Raw genomic sequence first — 19,315 nt, forward strand, 5'->3', positions numbered from 1 at the left:
AGCAGGGGAGGAGGAGTCCTGCCCTCCATGGAGCATCAGGAGAACTGTCTTTGTCCGTACTCCTAATGCTGTGAATGTGTACACAGCCACCTTCTGCGGGCTGCCTTTAGGGAAGTACCACTCCACCACTTTTCACAGAGACTCTGTAGAATTACCTCGTCCTGGATCCCCTAATTGTATTTATCATCCCATTGCAGAGCAGTTATATACAAATGTGTTTCTTATTTTTTATAGGCCTCTGCAATAAAAAGTTCAGTTATGGCCCTCTTTTCAAATAACTTCTCAAACAGAGTGAGAAAAAGATGGTAAGATTGCAAAGATGATACACTAGGAATAGATAACTGAGATGAGACCAAAAAAAATCTAGAACAAAGTAAGGAAATTGAGAGGGAAGGGTGTGAAAGTGGATGCAGGCACTATGAGACAAACAACATGAATAATTCTGGTGGTGCATGTTTTTGTATCTCTGCTTATTTTTGCAGCATGCCTAATGTGCTGTTGTTCAGGAGAAAATAAAATATCTTGTGAAGTAAGATCACTGGGCGATATAGTCTATTCACCTCTGAGGCTTTTAGAGTTACATACACATAAAATATTTTCGGAAGTGTCTTTTTCTTTTTCCCACTTACATAGATTATTCCTGTTATTCAAATTCTTATTTCTTACTAGGACATTAAAAAATCTTGAAGAAAACTTATAAATGTTGCCAATTTAGCTACATTCCATAGAAGTAACTAGCAGAATAGTAAATATCTAGCAATTAAAACTTGGAAACTCTCTATGGTTACCTTATTGGAATTTATTTTACGCCCTAAACAGAGGTTTTGTGCTACTGTCTTTTCAAAAAAAGGTCCCATATATCACCCCTTCCTCATTTTTGCTGTTAGTTATGTATGCTGCATAGTAATTTTCAGTTGTTTTTTCAGCTTGAGCCACAGCATAAACATCTATACCATCAATGTACAGTAATTGCAATGAGGTGAGCATAGTTTTGCTAAAATAGCCTTAAGTGGAGGGATTCTGGCTGTGTTTTGTAAAGAAAAGAAACTGTGGTGTATTCTACAGCTACTTATTGTTTAAATATCACCTTTTCATATTTTCCCATTGTTGTTGCTTATTTTTAGCATTTCCTTTCAAGATGTTCAAAATCGTAGCTTTGGTTTTATCTTACAGTTTTGGATTCTGTCCTGCTCTCAGATACATGGAACAGTGCTCTAAGTATCTGGACTTTTTGGGTATTTGAGACATATATTTCAGTCTTTCTTTCAGAAAACAATTTCTGTGATTCTAAGATTAATTCTATGGTTAAGAATTTTTTCATTAATATATCCATGTTTTAAAAGATATTGTATTTTGGCCTTTGTTCTACATGTCACTGCTATCAAGTCATTGTAGAAGGCCATGAGGTTGATCAGGCAGAACTTGCCCTTGGAAAAGCCATTCTGGCTGTCTCAAATCACTTCCATGTCTCCATCTGCCTTAGCTGAGCTTCTGTTCCATGACCTTCTTGGGCACAGAAGTGAGGCTGATTCCCAGGGTCTTCCATTCTACCCTTTTGACAGATGGGTACAATACTTCCCTTTTTCCAGTCACCTGGAACTTTACCTGACTACTGTGACTTTTCAAATCTCATGTAGAGTGGCTTGGCAATTACGTCAGCCAATTCTTTCAGGCCTCTGTGATGCATCTCCTATAGACTTATATACATTCAGGTTCCTCAGGTGATCATGGACCTGGGAAGCATTTTGCTCCTCCAGTCCCCATCCATTGCTACTGAAGAGAGATTGCCATTGAAGATTCAGGCCTGTTACTGAATGGAAGGGGGACCCCGGTAACAAAGGACATGGAGAGGGCGGTTACTGAACATGTTCTTTACATCAGTCTTCACTGGCAGGACCAGACCTCAGTAATCTCTGACCCAAGAGACCAGGGTAAAGGAATGTTGGATGGAAGGCTTTCCATTGGTTAAGGAGGATTGGATTAGAGAACACCTAGCTAAACGTGACATCAACAAGCCCACGGGCCCTGGCAGGATGCATCCAGGAGTGCTGAGAGAGCTAGACAACACCACAGCTAGGCTGCTCAACTCACAATCATTTCTGAAAGGTCATGACCATCAGAGGTGCCTGAAGGCTGGAAGAAAGCAAAGGTCACCCTGGACTTCAAAAAGGGCAAGAAGGAGGACCCAGGGAGTTACTGGGCAGGCAGCCTCACTCAATCCCTGGGAAAGTGATGAAGCACCACATGCTGGAAGTCATCTCTATCCACATGGATGACAAGAAGTGATCAGGAGTAGTCAGTATGGATTCAGTGAAGGTAAATTATGCTTGACCAATTTGACTTCCTTCAGTAGTGAAATAAATACCCGGGTGGATGAAGGGAGAGCAGTGAGTATTGTCTACCTTGACTTCAGCAAGGCTTTCGACACTGTCTCTCACAATATCCTCATGAACAAACTCAGGAAGTGTGGACTGGATGAGTCAACAGTGGGGTGGATTTGGAACTGGCTGAACCAGAGGGTTGTAATCAGTGGCACAGAGTTCAGCTGGAGGCCTGCCACTACTGGTGTTCCCCAAGGTTCACTACTGGCCTCGGTATTGTTTAACTTGTTCATCAGTGACTTGGATGAAGGGGCAGATGCCTCCCAGCAAGACCACTGATGACACAGAGCTGGGAGAAGTGGCTGATACTCCAGAGCTGTGCAACCCTTCAGAAGGACCTGAGTAGACTGGAGAGATGGGAAGGGAAGAACCTTCTAAGACTCAAGAAAGACAAATGCAAGTTCCTGCACTTGGGAAGGAATAACCCCATGCAACAGCACAGGCTGTGGGCCAACCTGCTGGAAAGCAGCTCTGCAGAGGAGGACCTGGGGGTGCTGGACAATAGCAAGTTGTCCATGAGCCAGCAATGCCCTTGTGGCCAGGAGAGTGATGGTGTTCTGGGATGCACTAGGAAGACCACTGCCAGTAAAGCAGGGGAAGTGATCCTGCCCCTCTACTCAGCCCGGGAGAGGCCACATTTGGAGTGCTGAGTCCAGTATAAGAGAGAGATATAGAGCTCCTGAAGCAGGTCCAGTGGAAGGCAGCTAAGATGATTGAGGGACTGGAGCATGTCTCCTACAAGAGAAGGCTGAGAGAGTTGGGCCTGTTAAATCCCAAGGAAAGATGTCTGAGAGGGAATCTCATCATGTATAAGTGTCTAAAGATAGTCAAGAGATTGAAGCCAGGCTCTGCTCAGTGGTGCCACGTAATAGTACAAGAGGCAATGGGCAGAAGCTGATGCACAGGAAGTTTTACGTGAATATGAGGAAAAGCTTCTTTACTGTGCAGGTGACTGTGCACTGGAACAGATTGCCCAGAGAGAGTGTGGAGTCTCCCTCACTGGAGATATTCAAGAACTGCCTGGACACAGTCTTGTGCGAGGTGTTCTAGGATGACTCTGGTTGAGCAGGAAGGTTGGGCCAGGTGACCCACTGTGGTTCCTTTCAACCTCACCCACTCTGTTCTGTAATTCTGTGAAAACTGTTGTTGAGCCTTCTCCTCAGCTATTGTTGCCCATTTTCCAGCACACTTTATTAATATGGGCACACATTTTTAGGCCTTCCTTTTCTGGTTAATATACATATAGAAGCCCTTCTATAGACACCCTTGGTGTCCCTTGCCAAACTGAGTTTCAGCTTCACCTTGGCTTTGGCCTCCCTCACTCTATCCCTACACAATCAAACTTCATCTCTATACTCTTTGCAGGTTACCTGTCCTTGTTTGCATTGCCTGTGCTTTTGTTTCTCTTCCTATAGTTTGACCAGAAGTTCCCTAGTCAGCCATGCCAGTGTCTTGCTTGTGCCTTTCCTGTCTTGCTGTCTCTCAGTTCTCACAGTCATCTGCTTTTACAATCCAAGTTTCCTGCCCCTTTACTGACTGTCTCCTGTTCTGAATTCTCTTTGCTTTACTGGTCAATTTTATCCATCATATTTCTGCCCAACTCTCTATGCAATGAGAGTATCTCTATGCATGAGTATCTCTCCACATATACTGGCAGTCCTGGGTCTTTCTCCACAAGGTCTTTTCTGCCACTTCTTATCCCTAATACTTGACTCAGATCATTGTCTGGTATCTGTCCGCCTTCCATGTCTTCTTCTTCCTATTTCCCCACTGTCTTTCGTTCTCTTCCACTTCATTTTTCTTCCTTGTCATAGGCTTCATGTATTTAAAGTATAAAGCGTTGCATTAATGTGAATGCTGAACTTTCAAAAATGTGACTAAAAGTGTTTTTAATGATATTTTCAATTATTTGTGTGTGTCTCTATGTTCATGCTTCAGAGTATAGTTCGTTCATGGGCTAGAGCTTTTCTTCACACACTGAGTGCTAGAAGTGTGTATGCTTAGAAAATGGAAGCAGATGTTTTCATACAATATCTTGATTCCAGCAGCTGAGGTTTCAGAAAGACTATCAAATGTTTCTAGCTCTCACAATATATTACGTAACTTGGCACTAATATGCTGATAGTATGCTATCAGTAGTGCAGATCTAACAACTCTGAATTCTCACTCTGTAGGACAGACGTACTGAGGTGTGGGTTCCTTTGCATCATGCATTTAGGAACTGAAAACAGAACAGCATGGTTGTGATGTCTGTATTAAATAATGAGGCAGAACACAGTCCTCTAGAGCAATAGGTTTCCCACTGTGTTGAGTCACTAAGCAAGCTGTCACTGTTGATGATGTACTCTTATTTTTAGAAATCCTTCAATGAAAGTCAAGCTGAACCCTACGATGCCATATTTTACATTGCTTAAGTTGTTGTGATGCCAGTTTTCATTATTATTGATGTTAAACACTTAAAGAATATTTCTGGGTTAAGCAAAAGGTCTTCACGCATTTCAATGATTTATGAAGCAAATAGGCTTGCTGGATGTCTGTGAAGTGCCACTGATGGATATAGTGAATGCAGCAGTAAGCACCCATTACAGCACCTAGAACATGGTTTCTAACTGTTTTTTGTTCCATTTACAAGTTATGAAAGAGACTTGATGATGCTTTTAGCAGAGAAATATTTTAGAATGTAATGGGTTTTTTTTAAGAATAATTCTATCTGAAGCAGTGTGGAAAATGACAAACACCTTTAGTGTTACTGTTCTGTGAGCCCTGGCTACATCATGAAGCCTCTTAGGATAGTAATAATATGTCTCAAAATAAGCTGCCAGTCTTCTACCCATACACTCTGTAAAGAGGGTTTTGGTTCTACCAGGCTACCTTTAACTATGGAGATACTTTTTATTGTCATTTCTTGACACCCACTTTTTTCCTGCCTCTAGGTTACAGTATTCATCTTAATTATCCTTACTGATCTAAAAGTGAGATATCTAAGTTTCATCTAGGGTTGATGAAAAGAGACATGAATTTCCAAGGGAGATTAGTGCCAAATATATTAGTGATAGGCAAGATAAAATTTTCATTGTTATTGTCATGATTAAATCTATGAAAAGGAAGAGATACTACAAAATCATAACCAGACTGAAACCTGCTTTTCTCTACATCTTTGGTGTTTGTTAGGGTGGTTAAAAGTACATTGTCTCCTTACATTGTCTTTCACTCAAATGCAGGTATGTTATTGTTAAACCAGTTACAGGAGCTTCAGCATCCACAGATTGCTTCAGAAAGTTGAAACATTTGATTGATGAAGCGAGACAAGAGACAAAGCAATCCCCACCCACTCAATCCTTCCATAAGACTCCTCAAAACTACAAACAAAAATCCAACTGTCTAAATAAAACAGCAGCCACGAAATCTTTTTGTACAGCAGAGCAGTTATCAGAAGATTGTAACACCTATTGTAAAAACATGTATACAGATATTTTCTACACATTAAGGAGGTGCAAGAAGATATTTCAATATAGAACGAATCGCTCCTTTGGTGCTAATTTGACATACTTGAAAATTGGGACTATGTGAACTCACGGCTAGTCAGTAAAGCTAATTCAAATTAATTGTGCTTTCAAATTTGGATTTTTTTTTCATAAAAGATGCAAAAAACCACATAGTTAAATAAAACATGATCATCAGACAACTACTGCAGAGTAGAAGGTGAATTCAAAGAATAATTTTTTTTATACTCACGTGTTATACTTTATAGGCTATAAACTTGCTTAGCTGTGAATTGTTGTACTTCATGTTAGAGTACTTAAAATACATAGAAGTTTATAAGATCTGCATAGATTACCAGAAAAAAAAAAAGTCCTGAAGCCTTTTTATTGTCATCTGTTCTGATTCCCAGGATAATTAAGAGAAAACACAGTGTCTCAGGTCAATCCTAAAGCATGTGTATTTTCTTCCTCCTCTGTAGCAGTGGAGTTATATTACACTGCAGAATTTAACTTGGGGTAAACCCACACTGATGTTTAGAAGAATACAGGGTGTGATTAAGTACTGGGTATGTGCCAATACATTTTCTGAGTATTGAATCCCAGAATAAAGTGGATTGAATGTGGTTTTTCAGTTCTGTAAAACTTCTTGAGGCCTAATTCCCAATGGCTTGGCCACTAGATGAGGCCAAAATAATTCCGAGTTTTAAGAGATAATAACCTGAATAACTAATAACCTGATTATTAAAGTGCTGAGCTTGGATACCAGAGGAAGGCAAAATCATACCGTTTTAAGAGACTATATGCAGAATAGCTAATAACCTGATTATTAAGGTATTGAACTAAAAAGGAGTTCAAGTCATAGATAGAAGTCCGTAGTTTGAGTTGATGCAGCAGTAAGCTGAAGCAGATGATCTCTTACCTAAGGTTGCTTATTCTTTGACAACATTTTTTTTTTCATTGCTTTAGAATTTTTCACAATTTTGTGGTCAAGGGACAGAAGAAGAAGAGAAAACAGAGGAAATATATTTATTTCTGCTTTTGTTATTTGTACAAAGGTACTGGACACACTGCAAGAGGGAAAGCAAGGGAAGAACAAGTGAATGAGAGTGATTCAGGTGTCAAAAAATAAGACTTACAGAAAAAATTTAAATCAGTATATTGACAATAGGAATTTAAAGACTGCATTTTCAGAAATAACATCTAAACAATTTTTTCCTTAATATTCTGAACAGGTGGCAATGGCGATGCATGTAACTGCAGCTAATGATGGTCAAAATTATTTTCACCCGAGAACTGATAGATAAAAGAGGATAAAATAATGCTGTCCAGTTTTCCCAAGAAAATGTGGGAGGTCATGAAAAAAAATCCAAAATACAATCAATGAAAAAATTCAGTTGCAAACCTAATATTACTGAAAACTGTTCTGTGTTTCTTTATCAAACTCTTGTTTGCACATACATTTCAGTCATGTTACTGCTTACAAACTGGAAGTCATCTGCAACTTAGGCCAATAACTGGTGCAAATACTGTAAAACACCATTAGAGGTGATGAGACACAGAGCATCCTAACTGTGAATTTGTATCATTCTCCTTTCTCATTTCATTATATGTAGGTGCGAATATAAATATATATAAATATATAAATATATAAATATATAAATATATAAATATATAAATATATAAATATATAAATATATATATATGCATGTTCAATCCACAATAGTGGTTCCTTCTTTGTAATTCCTGCTTTAGAAATGCTTTCCTAACTTCTGATAGTTTTGTCCCTTTTAACTTCATGTATAAAATGTACAAGAAGTTCAGTTGATCACCTGTCTCTCTCTCTCTCTCCCTTTCTCGTTTGAAAGCTTGCCAAAAATCCAGCCACCGCCTAGGCTATTAGCGCATTACTCCATATTCCTCTACCCCCATGCCAATTTTAAAATCCTTTTCATTTGCACCTTTTATAACTAATGGATGATACTTTGGGGAAAATTACAGTGACATTTGCAAAATGATGCTACTTTAAAAGACAGTGTTATTCTTCAAGTGAACATAGTGCAAAAATAAGCAATATATTTACAGGGAAAAAAAAAAAAGAAGGCTAATGTATGCTCAGCTTAACTTCATCAGAAGCACAAGATGACATAAGATGATGCTTTTTATTTCTTTCAGGGTGGTAGAACTTTTACCAAGTTTCAAAGAGATCAACCTGGACTCAGGCTGCTGGTGCTGAAAGCTGATTCATCAAGCCGTCATGACTGAGAAAAACACTTGGCAGTTTATTGACTTGAGTGGGTTGTTACATCCTGATGACTTTAATGAAACTTGGTCACCTGTTTACATCTTGTGCATGAAACCTTTTCTGATCTAGGATCTTAAGACTGCATTGAGGGGCTCTTTGTAGCTGTTAAGTTCAAAGGAGATAAATGGGTAGGAAAGTAATTGGATCTACCAGTAGAAGTTTGCTGTTGCCTTTAATTTCTATCTTTTCTCCCTGTCATTCACTAGTACAAAAAGTGTATCTGTGGTGGACGGACATTTAAAGACACTCATTGGCAATCCTGTTTTGGTTTAAATACCTGTGGAGAGATATTTTCAAACTGTGATTAAACCAATATATTAAAAAAAAAAAAAAAAGATCTTTGATCAACTTGCAAAAGCTACTGAAATGTAGAAATCTTCTACATTTCTCCCTCATTGAATTCAAAGGAGACCTGCAATGCAGCTGGAGTTGCTTTGGACAAAGTCCCTACACAGTGCCAAAAAGGGAGAGAAAGGAGCTGTGTATTCAAGGTCTTGTAGTGCAGGACCTTGCACCATTTGTGGTCCAAGTCAGTGGCAGTTTAGAAATTAGTTTTCTAAATCTTTCACCAACCATTTTAGCACATCTGGGTTTTCTACTGATTATTAAGGCATTGGACCCAAGGATTGCAAACTTTTAGAAAACTTTAATTCTGGGTTTCTCAATGGTCTCTAATCTGGTAAATGTGAAGATTTGCGCCCTTCCTGTGAAAAAGACCACTAGAAAATGTTGGTTGTTTTTTTTTTTTTTTTTTTAAATTCAGATGAAGCTGCAGAGAACTTTGGGGTTTGAAAAATTAGGTAATGAATAAGAGAAATAGATGCAGATGAAATATGATTTCCTATGCATGGTGTACTTCAGGGAATCACTAATCCACCTGAATATGACCATGAATTATGTTCACAGTATTGCACTAGAATGTCTCAAAAAGGGTATTTAGATGTACTTAGGAAGTTAAATATGGTCAGACTATAAAATATTGATTATTTAGCACACATAATAGCAGTAGACTATCCAGACCTTGTTTTTCATGAGGAAGACAATGCAGTAATTAATCTTTCTATGGCTCAGTTTTATTTCTGTTTATGCATTTTTAGGGCAGGAACATAAAAATACTTTCATTTAGAGTTAATTCATAGCGAGAACTGAACTATGAATGTTTAGCTTGTACAAATGACTTCTATCACTATGTTGAAAACAGGTCATGTTTCCATCTTTCTTTTTGACAACAAAGAAAAAAACTTGGTGATAAAGTAGCACTTGGGTTTTAAAATTCAGTGATTAATTTTAGAATTCTGACCTTCTGAATTGCACTTACTGCTCACCAATGCTTATGTCATTAGGAATGAATTAGGTACTCAATGAGGTGGATATTCAATATAAAGCTTGTACTCTGGATTTTTTAATATTTTCTTTTGCTTATAAAATTGTAGAGGCAGTTAAATGGCTATACTGTTAGCTCACCGAGGATTTGCTACCACAAAAAGCAAAAAGTGTTCTTACTGCTATCTCGTCCACCGTTGATGCACTTTTAGGGAAAAAGATACTCTATTATGTCAAAAATTGCAGAATCAGACCTGAACATAATCCCATTATCTTACTCTTCAAATGAAGAAGGACAGCATGCATAGCACATGACCCACAGAACTGAGCTGAATTCCCTACACATATATTCCAGATAGTCTAGGGAGAAGTAGTTCAGAAAATCGGCACACCTAGGAGTGGAAGTATACACCAAATGCAGGTCTTTTTACTGTTGAAGTACCCATATTTAGTAGCACAGTGTATTTTGAGTATGGAGTGGATACATCTGTGATAATTCACATGTATGAGTGTGTGGCTAGAAAATGTTTAAAATCTTAGTGCTTGATGTTTTGGGTAGAATTTCACATGTATTCAACTTATGTATTAACACAAATCACATTGACTGGGGAGCTGAAGACCCAGAGCAATTCTCAGCATCTCTTTCTGTGTGGAACAGTTGCACCTTCTCAGGCCTTATCTTTCCTGAACAGACAGATTCAGACTGGTTTTCAGGCCACAGGGTTGAAGCAGAACCAAGCTGTCCAGGCCTATGGCATGCCATCCCAGGGGTCCACACCTTCCTGGACTTTCACAATGTGACTGCCATCTGAGTCACATCTATGCCTGTGCAGTACTGCGTCCCAAATACTGTCAAGGGCAAGAGCCACCTTGAGTGTAGTGATATATTACTTTGAAATGCAAAAATAGAAATTGGGGTAAACAAGACTCTAAAGAAGAAGTCTGCCAAGAGGTCTTCCTAAAGTCTTGCAATTGTGGAGGCATCACCAGTCTTCATAGCCTTTTACTTCAGTCTTTTGACATTTTTAGCATTTTAGGGTTTTTCTTAATATCTGACTTGAATCTCTCTTGTTGCATTTTAATCCTGTTATTTTGCATCAGTATATCTTATTTTATTTCTGTTTACAGTAGGTTTTTTTATACCTGAAGATTCTTATTATTTCCTGCATCTGTTTATTTTCATACACAAATAAATTATCCCAGTTCTTGCAGTCTCTCTTAAAGGAATAAGTTTTCACTTTATTGTTGTTGGACGTCTTGTATATCTCACATCTTTCTTGAAGTATGCTTTGCAAAACTGAGATCTCATTGGTATCAGAGCTGACTTTTACCTGCAGTCTTAGCAGGCATTAGTAGAGCAGAAGGGCTGCATCAAGGCATGTGTTGACATGTAGATACCTGTTTCCATTTACACATGCCAGTTTATTTCTTGACTTTTTTCACAATAGCACAGAATTTCTGGCTTGCATTTACCATGTGATATGTTGCAACCTCTGAACCCTTTTCTGAAAAGCTTCTCTTAGCTGTCTCTTCTCCCTCTTCTGAATGCAGACAATTGTCTTGGGTGTGTTTGTCTTGGTTTCTTTCACAAAATTTCTCCAGCTTCTAAAGGAGGTTTTGAATTCTATGCTGTTTCTTAATGTGCTTAGTAGAGCTGTAAGGTTGTTGTGACCAGAAGGTGACAAAAACCCCCAAAACATTCATGTTCCAAAATATTACTAGGAGTAAGAAGTTATATTGGGTTCCAAAAAGCTCCCTGTGAGATCCCATTTTTGCACTATGGGAATGAATCAGGTTATGATTCTCCTCAGTGAGGTTTTTTTTTAACAGTTTTGTAACCACTTTACAGTAATTTTACAGCAATGTGTCTTTCCTCAATTTTCCTATCAGGAAACCCAATTAAAGTTTGTCAAATACTTATTAAAATCAATATACAGAGCTTTGACTACTTTTGCCTATCCATGTCCACTGTTTTCCTTTCACAGAAGGAATTAGTCTGGTCTGACATTATTTATTCTTAATAAATCTCTTGTAGCTGTTAGTTATTTCCTTTTTTACCTTCCACATAGTTTACTTGATTATGATTTCTGAGTTTTTTCTGCAGTTAAATTATCTGTACATTCTTGTCTTTTTATGGACAATGTTGTGGAACTACATAATTCTGATATACGTACTAAGATATGTATGGATGGTGCTTTTTTGAGTGGGACTACGGCTGGATCAGCCATCCAGCCTTGGCACATGTTGGCATTGCTGCCTTCAGCCCCTCAGCAAAGACATTGCGACTGCACCAGCTGAACTCATATCCCATCAATACACACCTGTTGTATTTAAAGGAACCGTGCTTTATGGGAAAGATACTTCAGAAACATTATTTTTCAGTGGAAGGGAAAGATCCATGTTTTGGAGGTGGGTTTTATTTCAGATTTATTTCTTCTATAGCCTGGGAATAGTGGATAGTAGTGTGTTGGAGAGGAGGCAGGACAGGAACATCTAGACGTTAAGAAGCAGAGAAAAAGGTTTTCAGGACTTCCAATTCTCCATGTCTTGAAAAAAAGACTGAAGTGACTTGTTTTAAGGAAAGTGAAACATAGAATAAAGCAGAAAATTTTAAAAAATTATAGGGAGTTCGAAAATGTAGCTATTTCAATTATATCTTTGCCCCCACACCAATGAGTGTCAGAAGGGAGTTGGGGCAGGTAATCCTGCTGTCTTTTGTAAGCAGATTCAAAAGAGAAGACAAGTAAGAGCAATTTCCTCTCTCTCCTACTCTCATCTCCTTTCTTTCTCTCTTCTACCAGGCAAACACAAGCAACATATTTGTGGAAGCTTTTAAACTTTTCTGGGCCAGCTCCAGCCATGACCTGCTGTAGATTAGCAGTGGCACACTCTGCTAACCGTTTGTATGTAACCTGAAAGCTGAGAGCTGTTTCGCCATTCCCACCTGGGATTTCAGCGCTCAGAATTGGAAGCTCTTTATTGGCTCCTACACCATCTCACTGTATTTGGACAGTGTCATGCCTAGTCACAAATTGAGAAGTTGTTTGACTAGGATAGTGTTCAGTAGCTTGCATATTACTACAAAGATTTTTGTATTTTCTTCAGGAAAAAAAATTTCTGTTAGCTCACTTTACCCAGTATCATCATTTACCATGGTGCCTATGCCTCATAGTAACAATAAGAAACACTTAGGAAAAAAGTAAACTGGAAATAGAAAAGAGCTTTAGTCTGTGAACAGCTAAGGTGGGCAAGCTTCTTCTAGTGTGACAGATATGGGAATACTCTTCAGGGTTACTTGGGATATCATCAGATGCTTGTAATAACAATGTCAGAGAAACAGGCTTCTGTGCATTGATGACAGTCCTCTATTGTATGGTACATTTTACACCACAAATAAAAGATGAGAGTTTCCAAAGCATGGGGACCTAATTCACCATGGCTTCCAATTCAACCTGACCTACCTAGAGCTGTTGTCACTGACAAAAATACCAGCTGTGTCACTGCCTAGAAATTCCTTTTAAACCATGCCTTAGTATGCCTATTGGTAAATTAGCAGGTATCTTTAGACAACTTTTGAAATCATTCTTTGATGTGTCAGTATCTGTACAATGTCATCTGCATGAGACATCTGCCCTATGTGGGCCTGAGAGAAGATATTATGGTATTTCCTGTGCTGCCCTGATGTTAATTTTTGCTCTAGTCTCATAATTCCCAGAGATGCTATGCAAATGCTTATCCATTTCTGCAGTCCTGACATTTTCCTGAACAGCACTTTAAAGGATTTGGTCTTGGAAGGCATGCCTAACTCATCCAATTACATGTGAGAACTCTTTGAAAGAAAGTAATTTTGCATCTATTGCCATTTCTGTTTTTCTCTTCCTACATTGCTTGTCTCTTTAGAGCTTGCTGGAAAGTGGTTGAGACTCACTGACTCTCAAACTTATTGATCAGATCTGAAGAGTATAAAGGAGAAAGATGTAACATTGATAAAAAGTAGGGCAAAATATTAACACTAACACTAGTTTGTAAGCAGGAAAGTCAGGAAGGTGCAGCAGGAGCCATGTGCATTCACTTGTTCCAAGGTGATAAACAGAGCCAGTAAAGATAAACATTTGGGGTGAGGAAGGAATATTTCCTCTGATTACTGCTGCCAGGTGGAAAAAAGAGCAAAACTGTGAGTTATGCTGTCAACACCAGGTCACCAACAACCATTGATGTTATTTAGAGCCTGTGGATATGGTTATGTATGTTCATCAAAAAAGAGCAGGAGGAGCAAAAAGAAAAGATAGAGATGACAAGGAGATACCAGAAGTAGGAAGAAGATGACAACAGCTATTTAAGATAAGGGTGGTTAACAAGTGCCATGAGGACTAGGAATGTGTGAAGTGGGACATTTAAGTGGAGCGTGAGGACTGCAAAGCATTTAATCTGACCAGTGAAGATGTAGCAGACTGGTTGGCAGGTCAGTGCAAGTGAAGATATTACTCTGTGAGTTTTGTGAAGTGACTGGAGCTGTAGACTCAGGTTGGGTCTCTCAATGCTTGTCAGGTCAAGTACAGAACAAGCTCCAGTATACAATGTTTAGACATTTTAATTATCAGAAAACAGGGTAGTCTGTTTCTTGAATTCCAGTAAACACACATCTACTCAATTTGTATTCAAACTGAGTCTATGGAACCAAAACCAGTTCTGGGGCCATTTTATGAACTTTGGGAGTTTTGTCACAGATTGAGTGTTGTGGTTTGGTGGGTGTTTCTTTTTTTTTTTTTTTTTTTTTTTTTTTTTTTTGTTGGTTTGGGTTTGTTTTGCTTTGTTTCTTTGTTTTTTAATGGGAAATATGTTGGTACTCTCATTTTAATAGCCAGTCCCTGATTCTGCAACAAATTCACATACAGAGGCGACTAACACTGTGGATAATGGATGTCAGGTATGTTCTAAGCATTGTGAAGCTTTCTTAGAAAAGACTATATGGGATTTTGCTTTCTAATAAGGAAAATTCTTTTTAATAATCATCTAAATAGAGGTGTTATTCATTTCACATTTCTGCAGGAAAGTGTTAACACAGTAATGCTTTGTGATCATGTGCTAATTATTAGGTTCATAATGAGTATAATACTGTCTTAGTTGTAATGTCCATTAATACAGCAGAAAAATACAGTATGTTAATGTGTGTTCCTTCAAGATTAACTATGGAAAGTGAAAGTGCATTTCTGTACTAATACAGTAAAAATTTATTAAACCTGTAACATTTGAGCATGGAAAAAAGATTATTTTAACAGGTTTGTTCCATTTATGGTTATTTGTTTAAGAGGGTTTCTGAGTCTCATACATCTTCTGATTGCACACTCAGAATTTTTTTTCCTGTGGACACATCTCTTTCCTTGACAGGTTGTATTATTCTAAGTTACAGGGATTCTGACATTATCTTGAGGATTTTTTTACAAGTTATACCTGCAGAGTGCTTTGAATATATAATGCAATTTCACACCAAATAAAAACTTGCCCGTGTACCATAACAGTTCAGTCCAGGTCACGGTCCAGATTCTCTTTCCCTTCCTAAAAGTTACATTGCCACAGCAGAGGAAAAAGTATTGCTGCTACTGTTTTCCTTCACCCTATTTTTCTCTCAACAGAAAAGGAGAGTGGCTCCTCTCATTTGGAGGGGCTCCAAATCACCTCTCGTAAGGAGCTTCATCTCCTTATTTCTCTATTTCATGGACTGGTTATAGAAGTGGAGGCTTTATTCAAGCTTTCTCTTTCCAGCTTGATCCAGTTTTGTACTGCACTGACTCCCCCTTTTAGATGTGCTGTTTTCTGTTACTGCAGCACTGGGTGGACATTTGAGCTGAAACAGTGCATACTACCATGGGAAGGTACTATTTTGGTGTGGTGTTTCAAAACTGCACTAACTGGAGGAAGAGGGTGCAAGCCCATTTTATTCCCTGCACTTCCCCTGGAGCAGCAGAGAAGGCTTGCCTGCACTGAGGAGGCAGAGGAAGGGGTTAAGCTGTCAGAAAAGTAAGCCTAGTTCCTTTATCTTCAGTGTCTTAAAGCATTGAGAAAAGAGAAGAAAAGTGAAGTTGATGTCTTTTAGGGGTCACATATGGCTCCCACTGATGAAGCTGTTTTGGGTTATTTTTTCGATCCCTGTCAATAGGAGCCATAGAATCTGATGCTTATAGTTATTTCCTCTTGGAAATTGTGTATGTGAGAAGTTCATCCTCTGCCACATCCTGTAGTAAATGCTCATATCAGTTCTTTCCAAAAGATTGATTCCTAGCTTGCTGCAGCACAGTTCATCAAATCCTTAATACAGAGGTGAATGGTCTCTTTTTCATCCAAACAATTGTAAGCCTGCATTTGGCTAGCAGTTATGCTTGTTGGATGAAGCATGACTGCTCAGTATTCGGTTTGCTTGCTATTGCCAGTAAACAATACGCTGGCAAGGGTTTACACTTTCTTTCTCTTGCCTTTTTTTTGTGTGCTATACAAAACCAAGCATGGGTAATGAGTGTCCAGAATGTGTATGCTAATTCCTGTAGAGACCTAGATGTTAAAGTTTAAATGGAGAGTGAGTCATTTGAGGTCGTGCTGTTATCATGTGTTACGTTCTCTGCACTAGTTAGATTTTGCCTAACATTGTTTTAAGTTACTGAAGAACATTTGCAGCTGACTCCTTTCCTTTACATCTCCCCGTTTTGTTTTCCCATTTAGATTCATCTATCTCTCCAGTGACGTTAAAGGGAAATAACCAGGTAGGCATAATTTTCTGGCACAAAAAAGTAGTAAAGAGCCTGAGAATTCAACGGGATTTGGCTTCTGAGCACATTCCTTAGTTCTTTTGTAAGCCTCTGTCTATATTAATGTATTGCTGCACTTTGCAGAATAATATACTCACACGGGCTTCATAGTCATCTTTCTCTCTTCATTCTGAGGACCAACATGTTAGTTTTTCAACAGCTGTAATCAGGAAAATAAGAGCTTTAGAGTTTGCTTCAAACCCTGTATCTCTAAGCAATCTGCTGCTAGAAAGCTACTCACAGAGTTAGCATGAAACTATTCTAATTCTGTATTAATTGCTGTAATTAGGTTTTTTGCGTCATGATCAGATCAAGGAAGCCTAGAGAGAGAAAAAAAAAAGCCCTCTTTATCCACAACTCTCCTAAAATGAGGCTCAGTATTGCCACCAAAGGCAAAGGCAATGCAAGTCAGACTTTCCCAGCTGGGCAAAAGCCTTCGTCTTCAGGGATATCAGGGGCAGTTTTGTTCCAGTACAGCTGGAGTCATTCTCAACATCCTGTCCTGCATGCAGACCTTCTGATTATTTTTGTTCCAATGGGATCTATTTAGTGTCCCTGGTTTTTTTAGATCTCCCAGTTTTGGAGGACTTTTTTCTTTGCTACTTACAGGCAGACTCATGATCGCATATATGAACAAGGTACCAGTGAACAATAACACCCCTCAGATTTCTCCTGACCAGTTTTGAGTGGCAAACTGTTCACATAAGCACCTGGCTGCAATCTGGGGGAATTTCCCAGTCTGAGTCTTAGGCTTCTATCATTCCCTGTGATGCAGGATGAGCATTCATTTATACTGCTCTTTCCCTTTACACAGCTGTTGTTTGCTATTTCCCTGTTATTAAATACTTGCATAAGGAAAGAAATATAAAAATGCTGATACTTGCCATTAACTATTTTTGATGCAACAACTAAGTCTGCCAACTGCATGAAGTGAATGCATTTTGTTAAGCACATCAAAAATGCATTTGTAAGAAAAGGCTCAGTGGGTCAGATAAGAAGGATGCAGAGTACAGTGGTAGCAAAGTACCTTGGTTTCCCATCCACAAATCGCGTTTTTCTTCCTTTGTTCCTTTGTGTGCTTGAATTGTTTAGACTAAACTTTTTATGATGGGAACTGCCTCTTAATCACAACCTATTTATAAATCAGCCAACCAACATCAGACAATTCTTTCCCACCTGCTCATTTCTTGTGTAGCTCACCACATCCTTAGCATGTATTCTCATCAAAAGTTGGAGTCTTCTACATGGCAACCTTTCTGCATCCCGTTCCTTTCCATTCTTTCTCTCTCCTCCTTCATGACCTTCTCCAGATGGTACATCTGTAGGAAAAAGAACAGATTTAGAAATGGTTGGTTTTCTTTCAATGGGAATTAAACCGCATTAGCTTCTCACCAATGCTTTATTTTAGGAGCAGGCTAATCAGCTAGACCTGGGCAAGAAACCATGTTGCCATTCAACAAGAACTTTGGAAATGTAAACATTTTCTTGACTTGGATGAAATGTTAGCATTTCAGGAATGTTTTCAAAGTCCAAATCCAAAGAGCTGTGAGCCGTGGAGGGCAGGCTGGACTTACACTAAGTCAACAAAAATATACTTATGCCTCCTAGATTGCTGGTTTTGGTGTTTTTTTGGGTGGTTTTTTTTTTTTTTGTTTTTTTCCTTTTTTTTGTGTTTTTTTTTTTTTCTTTTCTTTTTTTTTTAATAAAATGAAACAAATTCTGTTTCTTCCCCCTAGATTGCCTTGATATGTTTTTAAAGTGAAATGTTTTCATCAGAAAGGGCTGGAAGAAAGAAGGTGAATTTGGCTGACCATCCATATTTTGGCTGAACAGGTCCAGATACTCTTATCCTTTTATGTACTCTTGATTAGCACTATCCCTGTGTGTCCAGGAGAGTTGAGGTGGGAAAATAATGCAGCAGTGTATTGGTCAACATTCCATTCACCTTGTCCTGGCAAATCTCAGGTTTTCTCTCTAATTTCAGGAAGAAAGCAAAGAGTGGGCAATATGGCTCCATCCAGTTTTAATTTTCCATAAAGCTACAGGTCTTCCAGGTGCACAAAAGAATTAATATTATTGGTGGTACACCTGATAGAGCAGAAAATGAAGCTTGAAGTGCTGTCATGTGCTTGTTTCGGCATGTCTGGAAGGAATACCTTTGTCAAGAAGTCTCAAATTTTCCTTTTCTCAAGTAAGTGATCATCTTTCACAGCAGCTACCACTTCCCTCTGGCCCTTCTCATCAGAATGGTACCAATGCCAAGGGTTATTTATCATTGTTCCTAAATGTATGTTGAATTTTGCGTCTACATATCTGTACATGTTATGGACCTCTATGGGAAAATTACTTGTGCAAGAACTATGGGATTGAGTAATTAAATATTAATAAGCAATAAATTTCAGATCACCCAAATTATAAAAATACCATTTCCAGCCATGTGACAGTCGCTTCTCTCTTGCTCTGCATTTTTGGAAGATGAGGAATATGATCTTTTTCATGTTAATTTGTGATGATACCATCAGTTATTCTTTGAATGGTGAATTTTATTACCTATGTCTCTGCATTAGAAAAGCTCAGTTTGTCTGTTGGTTTCCCATACCATAGGATTTGTGGTGCAGTATGAATCCATTAGATTTATTTTACTATTTAGTACAATATGTGTAGGAGACACAGCTCCTAAGAATGTGTTTCACAGATCACTCATGTATGGAGACATAAGGAAATGCGAACATTTTTTTATCTGAAATTCCCCTTGCTCTCTCCTTAAAAAAAAAATCTGAGCAATGATGCAAATAAGTTTTCAAAAAGATTGTTTTATGAATACATGTGTTATACTCAGTCTTTTTAAAGAATAGAAATCACATAAATGACAGTTCCAGAAACTGTAGATTTATGACTTTTTTAAACTTTCCGATTATGCTGGCAATGACTAAAAAAAATAAAATTTTGTAATTTTGAGGAGAGAATAATGTACTTTTTTATTAAAATAGAAATGACACACTGCTGCATATCTAACTTGATTTAGTG

At 38.3% G+C, this 19,315-nt stretch overlaps 1 long non-coding RNA gene across 1 annotated transcript in view; it reads right to left on the minus strand.

Moving 5' to 3' along the window:
* The window catches only part of LOC140682506 (uncharacterized), a 28,283-nt gene extending 10,537 nt beyond the window's left edge, over positions 1-17,746 (minus strand). Inside the window, exons 1-3 of the long non-coding RNA XR_012054341.1 lie at positions 17,681-17,746; positions 17,465-17,607; positions 16,387-16,448 (exon numbers count right to left, since the gene is read on the minus strand). This is a non-coding gene — a long non-coding RNA (uncharacterized lncRNA). The remainder of the gene's footprint in view (positions 1-16,386; positions 16,449-17,464; positions 17,608-17,680) is intronic.
* Positions 17,747-19,315: the final 1,569 nt, after the last annotated feature.

Source organism: Taeniopygia guttata, chromosome 2, assembly GCF_048771995.1.
Source record: "Taeniopygia guttata chromosome 2, bTaeGut7.mat, whole genome shotgun sequence".
Taxonomy (NCBI): domain Eukaryota; kingdom Metazoa; phylum Chordata; class Aves; order Passeriformes; family Estrildidae; genus Taeniopygia; species Taeniopygia guttata.